The sequence below is a fragment of the Solea solea genome, chromosome 21 (genome assembly GCF_958295425.1).
Source record: "Solea solea chromosome 21, fSolSol10.1, whole genome shotgun sequence".
Classification (NCBI taxonomy): domain Eukaryota; kingdom Metazoa; phylum Chordata; class Actinopteri; order Pleuronectiformes; family Soleidae; genus Solea; species Solea solea.
In genome coordinates, this window is record NC_081154.1 from 11849903 (window position 1) to 11862230 (window position 12328).

Consider the following 12328-nt stretch of genomic DNA (forward strand, 5'->3'; position numbering starts at 1 on the left):
CCAGCCAGCCTTCCTGTGCCGCTCTGCTACAGAAGGGAAATGGGAGCGAGACTACCACACACTCCTGACAAAAACCCAGGATAAGATACGTACACAGACGGAGAGCGATAAAGCCACACTATTTAAACACAAACACTCACAACATCTCTCTCTTTCCTTCCGTCTCAGACTCGGGGTTTGTTTTCCCTTTATCCAATCTACGGTTCAGTGTGCTCTCTTTGTCCTTGCTTTATTGTGATCACGCGCTCGATAGGTACTGAAATATTTCAAGTGTACAACAATGAAAGTGGTTGGTAAATACAGGAAGTCAGAAGCAAGGTGTTGGGGGGGGGGGGCTTTGTAACTATAAAACTACTAAATGTGACATTAGTGAAATTCCCATTAGCCCCAAGGTCAGCGGGAAAATGTCTGCATTCACTTCCATTACCGTCTGCTTTTGTTTTGCCATCATAATGACATCAAAATAACAATGATCCCTGTAATCCTTCAGTCCAGTGTCTGTTTTCAAATGTGTCTCTATAATATCAACAAAAATACTGGCACTGAGTGAAATGTTACACTGCTGTACAAAAATCACACCATTTTAAAGTCCAAACTACACTGCGGTTTAAAGAAAAATCAACACTTCCTGTTTCTTTTTACCAGCTGAGACAAACCACTAACTGAAGCCATGACTCTCCAGATTGAGGAAGTGACCTAATGGTCAAAAATGTGCTGGGAACATGTTAAAAAATTTACGTTTCTGTCAATATACAAAGAAAAAAATCAGCCACGGTGATTGAATTCGATCTTCTAGAGTTACATTTGAAGGCCACAGTGAGATGGATTACCTGGATGAGTGTCGGTTCAGTGTATGCTGATTCTCAGATCCATAACAGCAGGTCACACGGAGCTGACCGAGCCCAGTGGTCACATTGTTGTCGTCGTCTTCAGCGAGAGGTCGGACAGGAGGAGCGGGTGCGGAGGGTGGCGTCTGCTCTCGCGGTCCGGCGAGGAGAGACGAGTCCGGGATCTAGACTGCTCTCGGTTGCGGGTCTCTCCGGCGGCTCGGCAGTCAGGCGGAGTCTTCGGGGATGCTGCTCACCACCTTTGAGTTCGACAGAAAGTGAGGACAGACAACGCGTTAGACGATACCTCGTCAGAGACAGAGAGACTTACGAAGAAGGGAAGCTGGAGGATTGTTTTAGTTTAGTTCCTGTTTTAGGACGGAACAGTGTGGAGCAAGACCACGAGTGAAATACAGAGGAGAGGAAAAAAAGAGGCCTTCAGCTTTTGCAGTAAAACTCATTTTTCTCTTCAGAGAAGAGGAACGGTTAGAAATGGCACACAGTCTGAGAAGGTGCCCGAGGGTGTTACGCAGATGGTCGCGAAATGTAACCGCAGTGAAGAAAAGACTATTAAATTGGTCCAACGGTTCAGGGAGTTCATTTATAAGGCACTTCCAAATGAAGCAGACACTACATCAGCAAGCAGGTTGCTTTGCATCCAAGCTGACCTCATTTACAAAGTTAAAAATAAATAAATAAATAAAAATGTTGCCCCTGATTTCTAACTCCAATACCATTAGAAAAATATGCAAATGAACACAGATTTACCAGAATTTTCTCTCTGTTCCTGGCAACAGTTTTACTACAGTGTGCTTGTACTGGTACATGTCTCTGTGTATAACCTGTAGTAGAGATTGCAGTTTGGTGCCCTCTCATATATAATCCCTGATATTACCCAGAGGGGGAATGGAGGGAGGGTAGCAGAGGAGGAGTCTGTTGTGAGAAAAAAAGGAGGACAAGGGGCAGGATTTATCTACCTAGGAACACTGAGCAGTCAAAGAATCTGGAAAGCTCTGGAAATGTTACCTTCAGCTGAAGAATTCTAGGTGAAAACTGTCACGGGCAAATTCACCCTTTATTATTTTCTCTGCTGTTCTCCCAACACCTTTGACATTTCAGAGATACAAGGTTTTTTCGCCCGAGCAGCAGAGAGCATACTGACTGGTTGCTATGACGACGCAAGTCTAGCTGTGCAGAATGAAAGTGTGTGTGTGTGTGTGTGTGGGGGGGGGGGGGCTAACCCTGTGTACTTATCTTATCCTAGGCTACAACACTGAATACTGAATGGACACATCTCCTACGACTTTCCCCGTCTCCACGCCTCTCTCACTGGAGATGAAAACAAGCAGAGAACATTTGCTCCGTCACATCCCGGAAAATGGAAGTGTCACGCTTGAGGGTTCCTTTGAAAATCGGGAAGAACGGAAGATAGACGCGGTCTTAAAACGAGATTTAATTGTGTTATTTCTGTTCCTCGAAAGCACAACGACAGCATATTTCAAATTCAGTATCATCTCAACTTCATAAATAATAGAGGGTCTGACCGTGTGGAATCAGATCAAGTAAACTATTGAATAATACAAGGAGCTTCCTGTAATGCAATCGAAAGCAGAGAAACAGAAGCGAGCGCGCCGATGCCGCTGGGTGTATAATCTAGTTACGGGCCGAACGTGTGTGGGGCAGACTGTAGTCCGTCAACAGATCGCCGTCAGCGTGTCAGCAGTGCCACCTCTCACTGTGCTGACTTGGCACTCTACGGTGACAGTCCCGCACAGACAGCAGTTACTGAATACTTAAAACATGTCAAGTAGACGTGGAAGGTGAGAAAATTCACTTATAGCAGGCCGAGAGCGAAAGAAGATTTATTTTCTTAACACAACAATAGACGTTAACTGTTTATAAATATGGATGCAGTCTGGTAGTTTTGAAAACAAAGCCCCTGTGGAAGTGCCAGACAAGGGTTTTCTATTTAATTGCCATCCAGGGGTGACACGACACCATTGGTTGCCAGAAGAAGTCCGTCTGTATGCAAGTCTATGACACAATAAATCCACTTGATTGATAATGTTAGCACACATTTCCCTGAGGTGTTTATGGTCCACCAATCACAACTTCCCAAGTCTTCTACAATACAGCATGTTATGGTCCCATTTAGAGTCAAATAGATGTTAAAGCAGGGGATGCTTTATAGCATGACTGATTTGATTAAAAGCAGATTGCGACGCACGTGTCTGGGCAGTCTGCCCACTCTCAGTAAGTAACTCTCCAACCTTTGCTTCCCTCAAAGCGCCAACCTCTCACCGGCTTCTAAGGTGGTGCAAAACTCAAGGCTTCAAAAGGCAGTTCACAAACCAGTGGGCTACCACTCCGACGATCATAGTAATAAACACCACAAACATAGGTGCCTGTATTTCACTCCGCAGCCAAAATGTTCCCTTATCTCAGTAAAAAAAAATAATAAATAAAACAAGGGTACCACTTTCAAATAACACAATAGTTTATAAACCGTAACCTCTGGCTTAATTAGCAACTAAGAATAAAAGACTAATGAACTCTGTGCTTTTGTAAAGTCGTATGACTCATGACACAAAAATAAAAATAAACTAAAGCACTTCAGTCCCTCCTATTTTTCTAATGTGCATCATTAGAATAGACAGCTATAGTCTATACATAGTCAGAGCACTGTTTGTAGCCAATAAATTTGAAACTGAAAATCTCCTCTTCCTTCAAAAAAGCATTAAAAACTATTTTCACTTTCAAAATGAACAAAGTTTTGCATCACAGGCGATGAATAACCTCTTGCTTAGTCCGTCTTGTCTCTATATCAAACTGTTCTAGTACAACATGTAGACAGGGGGTGAGAGAAAACACACACTTTCATCAAAACTCTCACACCACTGAAAATACATAATACCAGGGTGACAAGTGCCAACTCAAAAACACAGATCGACGCTTCGCTCACCTACATGTAAACGCATGCATGCGCGCCCACTACTTGACTCATCCACCTTTCCAGGGTTGAAGTCAAACAGATTTGAGTATCATACCGACATCTACAAGTGTGGCAACAACACAAATCCATTTATAGAGATAAGCTTCCAGGGCAACAGCTACAATACACACACACACGCAGCCAAAGTGAGAGAGGGACAGCACTTCACTCACTCCGTTTCTATCGGGCTCCAGCATCAGCACAGCGTACACAAGAGTCCTCTCTGTCCTGCCACTGTGTGTCACTTGCAACCAAACGCCTCCATAAATACATTCAAGACAAAACACGTTTCGAGTCGCTGCTACCTCCTTGACTTCTACGCTGGTGTATGTATACGTGTCTATCATTAGTAGGGAAAAGACTAAATGACTACTGCAGTTGGGCGCAGGGAAAAACCTATAAATATATATCGGTTATCGACCAAAGCGCTCCCCATGTGTCGGCACATTAGCAAAAGGTCTGTTATCGTACGTCCCTGCTGTAGGTATCGCTATATGTTGCATTCAGTTCTCTATGTAGCTGCTCAGATTCGTACTTGGGCTACAACAAATGTGAGAACGTGACTATTTTCAACACAGAAAAGTGAGGTGTTAAACGTTTGGTGATGAGGCTTTAATTAGAACGGAGCAGAAGCAGAACAGTCTAGCGCCCGCTTCTCCACATCACTGTGAGAGAGAAGTGAAAAGACGAGAGGCCCGCTGCGATGTGTGGCGCTCGCATGGAGGCAAACCTGACAAAATCTGCAGCAGCAGAATGCATATGTAATAAACACAAGGAAATTCATTTGTGGACTTGCTGGCTTAATGTTGCGGCGCAAGAGTGGAAGGTGGTGACACGGAGTGTGACTTTGTTCACCTTAGAGTCCCTCGACTCTCTGCCTCACTTCCAAATGCGGATGTGGGTGTGTGAATATCATAACCACAGCGGCTCTCCTAAAACGTACACATCACGTTATAATCCAATAAGTAGTCGTTTCCTAAAGGAGCCACCAGGCATGAGTAGATCATTTACAGCCAGATTAAATGTGGCAGACCACATCGATACTGTAATTTACTTTGTAACTAAATGAGAACCCTGATTTAATCATCACCTTGTAGCTCTTTTAGCTCTCAAATCGATAAATAATAGAGTGACGGAATAAGCGTCTCTCTGCAATGCAAGAAATATCCTAAATAAATCAACACAGGTCGTGTTACTTGCGCAATAGTTTGTACACTGTAAATGCACCGTGTTGTAATTAAGTTGCTTAAAAAGCTATAAAAAAAAATAACTCACCAAAATGATATTATGACCCACTCCTAATTAAAATCCCCACTTTGTTGAAACTGCAGCTCCGTGGTGGTTTCTCTCTTCGCTTCCAGCTCTCGCATACTGTCCCGGAGTATATTCTCCCAGGGGTAAGAATCAAACATGTCCCCAGCCGAGGATTCCCTGCAACACTTAGTCACGTGAACCCCACCTGGTAAATATTCATGACGGTGAAATAGTGGTATTCCAGGAGAAACACTCACCGGTACAAACCATTCACTAAGACATACACGGACACACAAACCCACACACATTAACGGCCTTGTAAAAAATAAAAATAAATAAATATAGAAAACATACACAACATACAGGAAAAAAGCCCTGCGGATCTCTGAAGCTCTGAGTATATCTGGCTACAGCCCAAGGCTACATGTCGTCTGTCTGCACAACCTTGTCTGGAAATGGAGATATTTCACACATCTGTGTGTGTGTGAGAGAGAGAGGGGGAGGGAGAGAGAGGGAGAGAGAAGGAGCCACAAATGGCCCTATTTCCTATGAAGGGGGCTGGCATGAAGTGAGGAGTCAAAACACAAATCAAACTGTCAAGTATTATGTCAATATTCTGTGTAATTATCCACTTCAGATCACCACTACACAAAGTTCAGACTGTCTTTTGAGGCTTAAACCAGAAATCGTCAACAACATCAACTGGTCGGGAAAACCTTTTCTCTCCACTTCTTGTGTTTGACATTGTATGACGCTGACTCAGAGGCGCGCTGTCCAGAAGAAGCAGGAAGAACAGTTTAGATCACATCCTGTGTGTGTGCACACTGAGGTTTACAGGCAAACATGAGGGGTATAAAATTAGCTGGACTGTGAGAACTAAAGAGAGACAGAGAGCGAGGCAGGCACCCAAACCCCTGACACACATGAAGAGAGAAATAAAACAGACGAAAGGACACAGGACAGGCACTCTGAGGCACGGTCACTGTTGAACAGACGCCACCGTCAGTCGTGCGGCATATTAAACCAGATTATGTGAGGGAGTGGCATACTAAAACTGCATATGTGTGACCTTTGACCTGGAACATTTAAGTAGTCATTCTGTAAGAAACATAGAAAAATAAAGTTGTCGACTAAGACTAGACGAGGGGTAGCGACTAAAACCTTTAATGCATGGATATATTTTTTCACTTTGGCCTACATTTTTCTTAAGTCCTAAGAATTCAGCCATCTGTTTGATGAAGCATGCAGTTCATAACATGGTGTTCGGTTTGTTTCTCTCTGGACCAAAGCTTTGCTAATAAAGCTGAACACTTCACATCAAATTATTATCTCAATCACAACATGGCCAAGTGACTCAATTGTGATTTAAAATGTGTCGCAGCAGACGATTGCAAATGGATTACAGAGATTACAAATATACCCTGGCCTAATGATCATATTCCGCAGATGTTAAAGAAGTCTGTCAGGTTCTGTGATCTCTGGCATTTGGATTGGAATGATGTGGTCTTACATACTAGCAAGCTGTCTGTGATTTAACTCGAAAATATCTAATTCACAGCAGATATTTGCTGACATTAAATTCAAACGCAGGTTTCACTCCAGGTATAAGAGAGTTAGGGTTGGTCACACACTAATTACTTAACACTTTAACCTGAAGAAGCCATTTTTTCCCCTGAAAAATGTATTACTTTAAAACTGTTTCATGTTTCCTGTCATTTCCAGACGTGTTTCAATAAAGTGAGAGGTCTTTGCATATCGGCCTTATTTGCCAACTCAAAATATCCTTTTAACTTGTATGTACCAAAACTCAGTTCCTGATTTAAAGAACTCAGAGTGTGAATTCATATTTATATTCTGGTTTTAATGTAGCTACTGCATATGTATATAAAATGTACAAAGCTAATGAGAAACGCTTGTATCTAGTACAATATGGGGGCATTAGGGGATCAGCAAAAATAGACCGCGAACGTGCAAATCGAGCAGATTTGGAGCGATATTAGCATTCCTTTAGTTGCGTTTTGTTCAATATTCACCCACTTTTGCTCTGAAGCTGCTAACTATTCCTCTGTTGATACTCGGTAAGTGGTTAACGTCGCGTTAATCAGGTTTTCCTTTTGTAGAGGACAGCCACAGTCAAATGTGACACTGGGAGAGAGAATGGTAAATACTCTGTATAGCACTCTTCTATTCTTGCCTATTGCAATTTTCATACTGCAGGAGGCGCAATATTTTTTTAAAAGCCAAAGTGTGTGTGAAAACATCATTTTAGATGAATTGCTGTCTTGACATATTAACATCTTATTCTACAGAATGAAGAGAACATCTTTGTCTCTCACAGAGGTGCACAAATATCACACAGTAATCATTAAAACCATTCCCTCTGATATCGGGAATCACACAGCAATCGGGAGCATTTCATAAAACCAATAGCGTGAATAACAATTATCATCATCGCGATCATCTTCGTCATCTCGTCCAGGGTGTGACAGGCTTCCTGCCCCAATGCCACCTGGGATTGGTTCCAGCTCCTCATGATTACTTAATGGCCACTTAACCTTTTTGTATACCTTATTGTATTGTATCTATTATTTTTGATGTCGTCAAAAACTGTGATCAACGTCCTTGCACTGCCCAGAAGAAAACATGCCCACAACAGGAAGTAATAGCTCACAGGAAAGACATCCAGTAAACATAGATCAACGGGACACGGGTGAGCTACGGGGCAACGTCCACTGTGCTCGGGATTAGAGGCTGGTCGTTCCTGAAAAATCTCCTCCGCAAAGGCATCCCTTCAGTTGATCTACACACGGGCAGGGCTGTGTGTGTATACATGAGTAAATACTGTAATCTAGTCATCAGACAGAGAGGAACGGCCACACCACCCTAGACCCTCCTTCCAGGAAAACGATCATGTAAATAATCTGTAAATGCCACATGATTATCTGACATGTAACATGAAACTTACTGAAGGCTGCAGTTTGGAGGGCAAATGGATCAGATTTGCAGTGCTGGTGGCACATGCACACGCCGCAATTTCGATATTTCTAAAAACCAGAGGATGAAATTTTATCTCTCGCCGCAGACGCGCCGTGTATTTGCGAACGGGCCGATCGAGAGCTGAGTCTTGCTCTTCAGGGGATAGAATTACTGTCTGCTACACTTTAAACAATAAAAAAAATACAGGATTTCTTCTTACATAGCAAATTATCCGGGGACTGAGATCACAGACATAAATACCACGGTGTGTTATTTCAATCTATTTCCGAGGAAAGTCACGATTTAAAGAGCAAAAAAAGACCTCATGTGGTACTCCATCTTTAACAGGTAACAGCAAATCGGCCATTCAGCACATCATCTACAGCAGCTGCTCCAGTCCGCGACAGACTGATGGATGGCACTCAAGCTGCGATACAATTGATTGTCATCTCATACAAACCAAGACTGCTGACTCAAAATAATGTTACATTTTTTAAAGGCTTGACTATGATGATTTATTTAGTCCACTGAAAATGACGTATGCAGTAAGGCAACACGGACCACGGATTTCTCTCTGTGTTCATATCCATTATTATATATCTTATCATGAAGAACCAAGGGTTTAAGTAAATGTGATAAGTGAAGAACTGAGCTATTCAAAGAACGTTAATGACATTTCACAGTATTTAACAAATCACAGTTCTTCACAATAGTGTGGTTTTGTTCTCAGCCTCCTGTAATCCTAATCGGGGGCTGAAACAAGCTGTTTTATGAATGAAAGAATGAAAACAACAACTTCTGCCAATCTGCAGTAAATAGTGGAACCTGGCACGTTGACAATTTAGGACAAGGGCACGTACAGATAAATTGCTGGACGCATCAAATATGCTGATATGCAAGAAGTTATCAATATTTGAGTTACGATGGTGAAATGGGGTAAGGGTTCACCCAGTGAAGACTCTGCAGAGTTAGAAGACGAAAATAAATAAATTCAGCTGCGCCTGTCATCCACACTATCCCCGCATTTTATAGCGCCCCCCTTGGCTATCAGCTGTGAACGAAAAGCTCCGTTCACACTAACTTTCAGTTTCATCTAAAACAAATCCTTGTTTTCAGAACCTAACAACTACAGAAGAAAAAATCAACGTGCATGTCCAGTGTACCTGAATGGTCACGTGATGTATAAATTTAGTCAGATTACTTCTGAAACCCAGCTGAAAATGACTGTTTTTAAATGAAAACCTTGTGCTATAGATGTAGTCAACACTATCAGTGTTAGGCCATCACTGAAGGGAAGAGAGGCTGGCGTCCTGTCAAAACGAGTCATGCTACCTGTCACAGTGATTGCTGGTGTGGCTCACTGGAAAGAGCTGTAAACAAAAGGCCCACGTGCACAGCTCTGAGGAGAGGAGATAAGAAGATGTAGGAGGGGGTTTGACGGAGAGGATGGGGGTTGTCACTGATCACTGTGCCAAGCTCGCAGCTGTGTGATGGATTTCACATACACATCTTCCTCCATCTCTGCATCCCTTTGTCAAATAAAGAGCACAAGAGCCCCGTCTAAGTGCACGCACTAGAGGATCACCATTTCACCATTCATGTCATTTGCCCTCACTGCATATTGTGCATGGCTGAGCAAACACACCCCCACGGTCCTCAGACATGCTCAGCACAGCCATGCAATTAATGTGTTTGTCAGCCAGACTGGTCTCAGGCAAGATTTTCTTTTTTTTAAAAGTGATTTAAGGCAAACAAAGACAAATAAACTGTTTCTATTTGTCATCAGGAAAGCTGGGTGAATCGCAATTTAATGTCTGACAAATCCGGCAACACGACAGCTCGGAATTGTCTGTGCTGGTATCTGACAAGTGCAGCGTCCTGGCATCTTCGACTACATGGCAGACAAAAAGTAAACAGAATATTGCATCCCTCGTGACATAAGCTGCGCTTCATTTTTTTGTATTTATTTTTTTTTTTAAATCTGAGAAATTAAATAAGCAAGGAACAACAGGAGATGCCTTGTCAACCTCTCCAGAGGGTCAAAAATGTGAGGATTAGGCTGTCGTTAATAGTGAATCTGGATTATAGCAATCCTGAGGCAGCTCTACAGCAACAGATTACTTATATCCCAGCTACAGCAGTGCAAGACAATGGCACTTTTTGTTCCTCCACAACTGTCAGTACCGCACAGTAACAAAGGAGGACTCAATTCTAATAGGGTCAGGAGTGATTAGACAAGCGGCAGCCTTGGCTGGCAGTGGAGGGGCCCAAGATACCACAGACTCCCCAGATTCAGACTAGATTGTGGATTATAACCTCACTAACACAAATTAACCTATTAGTGTAGTTCAATAAAGGCAATAAAGTCTGTAGGCAACAGCTTTTAGCTATATTTTCATTATAATATGTGCTTGTGAAACCAATCTTTGCAATTTGCATCAGAGCTACTTTAAAAGCGATGGGAAAAAAGGTGCCAAACTGTCTAGACCTGGTCACAAATCTTGTGATGGTGGTCTCTCCACTATGGCTGTCGTGCTGCTGTTGTGCTTCTGTTGCATAATTTATCAGCCCCCCCACAAAAAAGGGTCTAAGATTTAACACTGCGACCTCTGAAACTGTACCAGATGTGACAAGTGAAACTGCATCAGCATCAGTGTTGTTCTTAGCTAAACCGAAGCAGCGCGACAGTCTCTTGCCGTCTCAGCTACGCTCAACAGTATTTTAGGAAACCTTGCAGGTTTCTGTTATACTGAAAGAAAAAGTACAGCTTCTACTACCGTAGTGCCTTGGGTTTTGCAGACATCAATAAACAACAAGAAGACAGGAAAATGTGAACACTGAGGGGTGGGGGAAGAGAAAGCGTATTTAGATCAGCCAGTGTGACCTGCCACTGCCCCACGAAAACAAATGACATCAGAGGAGCCGAGGAGACTCAGAGAGGCTGTTTGAATACACCCAAGCTTTTCTGACATTTTGCCATAACCTAATCAAAATGAGGAATCAGCTCAGTGCAAGTTAGCGGAATCTCGCTTTACTCACGTAACTTTTAAGAAATGACATTTGTTTCCTCTCTAAAATGATTCTGCAAAACATCAATCCAGACATGTTCCAGGGGCTTTCATTGAGAGGACAATCACAGCGGTAGATACAAGTGGCTCCAATGAACATAATTAGATGCAGCTCTGGTGACAAGACATAAACCACCTCAAGCCACAGTGCTACAGGCACTCCCACTGACGCCATGTCAACGCAAACAATCGCACGATTCTCCTAATGACTGAAACAACTGCCTGTGGTTACAACGTGTCATTTTTATATTCTATGGTCTGCAAACAAATATTAGAAAAATGACATGAGATTCTAGTTGATTAAGCCCTCGCACAATCATTAATTATTATCCTTGGACACAGTATGGAGAAGACGTGTGCTGGTATGTATGAGGTGAAACACTTGATATGGAAAAACAAAACAACGAGAGGCTTTTACATACTCTCCGTTGTTCATCTGTGTTTTGACTGGGTGTGTTTTTACAGTCCCTTTTGTTAAGGAATGCGCGTTGCACTGTAAGTGAAACTTTCACCCATGCTAGTTACCCCCAGATTGTAGATGCAGAAAAGTCTGTTGGTGCAAACTTTGACCCAGCTATAATATTTACAGAGCTCAGTTGAGCGAAATAATTGTTGTTCATTTAAATTAAACTGAGGTTGGTTCCCATGACTACGTTGGAGTTTCATATAATAAAGGACTGTTAACTGAAGAGGCTGAGCATCAGGATTAACAAATCCTTGTTGTTTGGCCTGGTCTAGACCAGACTAAGAGAAACAGAATAAATCTCCACGGTTACTTATTTGCCACTGCTTTTGTGCAACCGACTCGAGGCCAAGTTCAGCAAAGATAACTGACATATCCCGGCTAAATTCCTTATCTTGGTTTCGTGCTCTGAGGCGACTGAGTGTTGTGATGAGGACTCGCACAGTAAAATGTCAAGCCGCATAGTAACCGGGAAGCACAATTAAAAAGTGGGGCATCGTAATGTACTGCTTCATTTTAGAGTATTCCTGTTAATTAAATTCAATCAAGCATAGATTGCTATTACCACTCATAGTGCATGATTTACCCACTGAATTTTCTGTTAACAATAAGTCAACAAATCAATTTGTAATGAAATACTTAATTCTGTAGTTTGTAACTTAAAACAAAAACGAGTGATGCTGTGCAGCGTGAGTAAAGTGAGAGCCCTACATACAGCAGCACTGTGGATGAAAACACCAAGAGAAGC

At 42.4% G+C, this 12328-nt stretch overlaps 1 protein-coding gene across 5 annotated transcripts in view; it reads right to left on the minus strand.

The window, feature by feature from the left end:
* Window positions 1-12328, minus strand: part of ptprea (protein tyrosine phosphatase receptor type Ea) — a 45387-nt gene that overhangs the window by 23067 nt on the left and 9992 nt on the right. For 4 of the 5 annotated variants that reach the window (XM_058621877.1, XM_058621876.1, XM_058621874.1 and 1 more), the window contains exon 2: window positions 831-1087. The gene's annotated coding sequence lies outside the window, so the exon portion shown is untranslated. Of the gene's footprint in view, window positions 1-830; window positions 1088-5094; window positions 5456-12328 lie in introns of those variants that run through there. The other variant, XM_058621875.1, reaches the window with a different exon arrangement.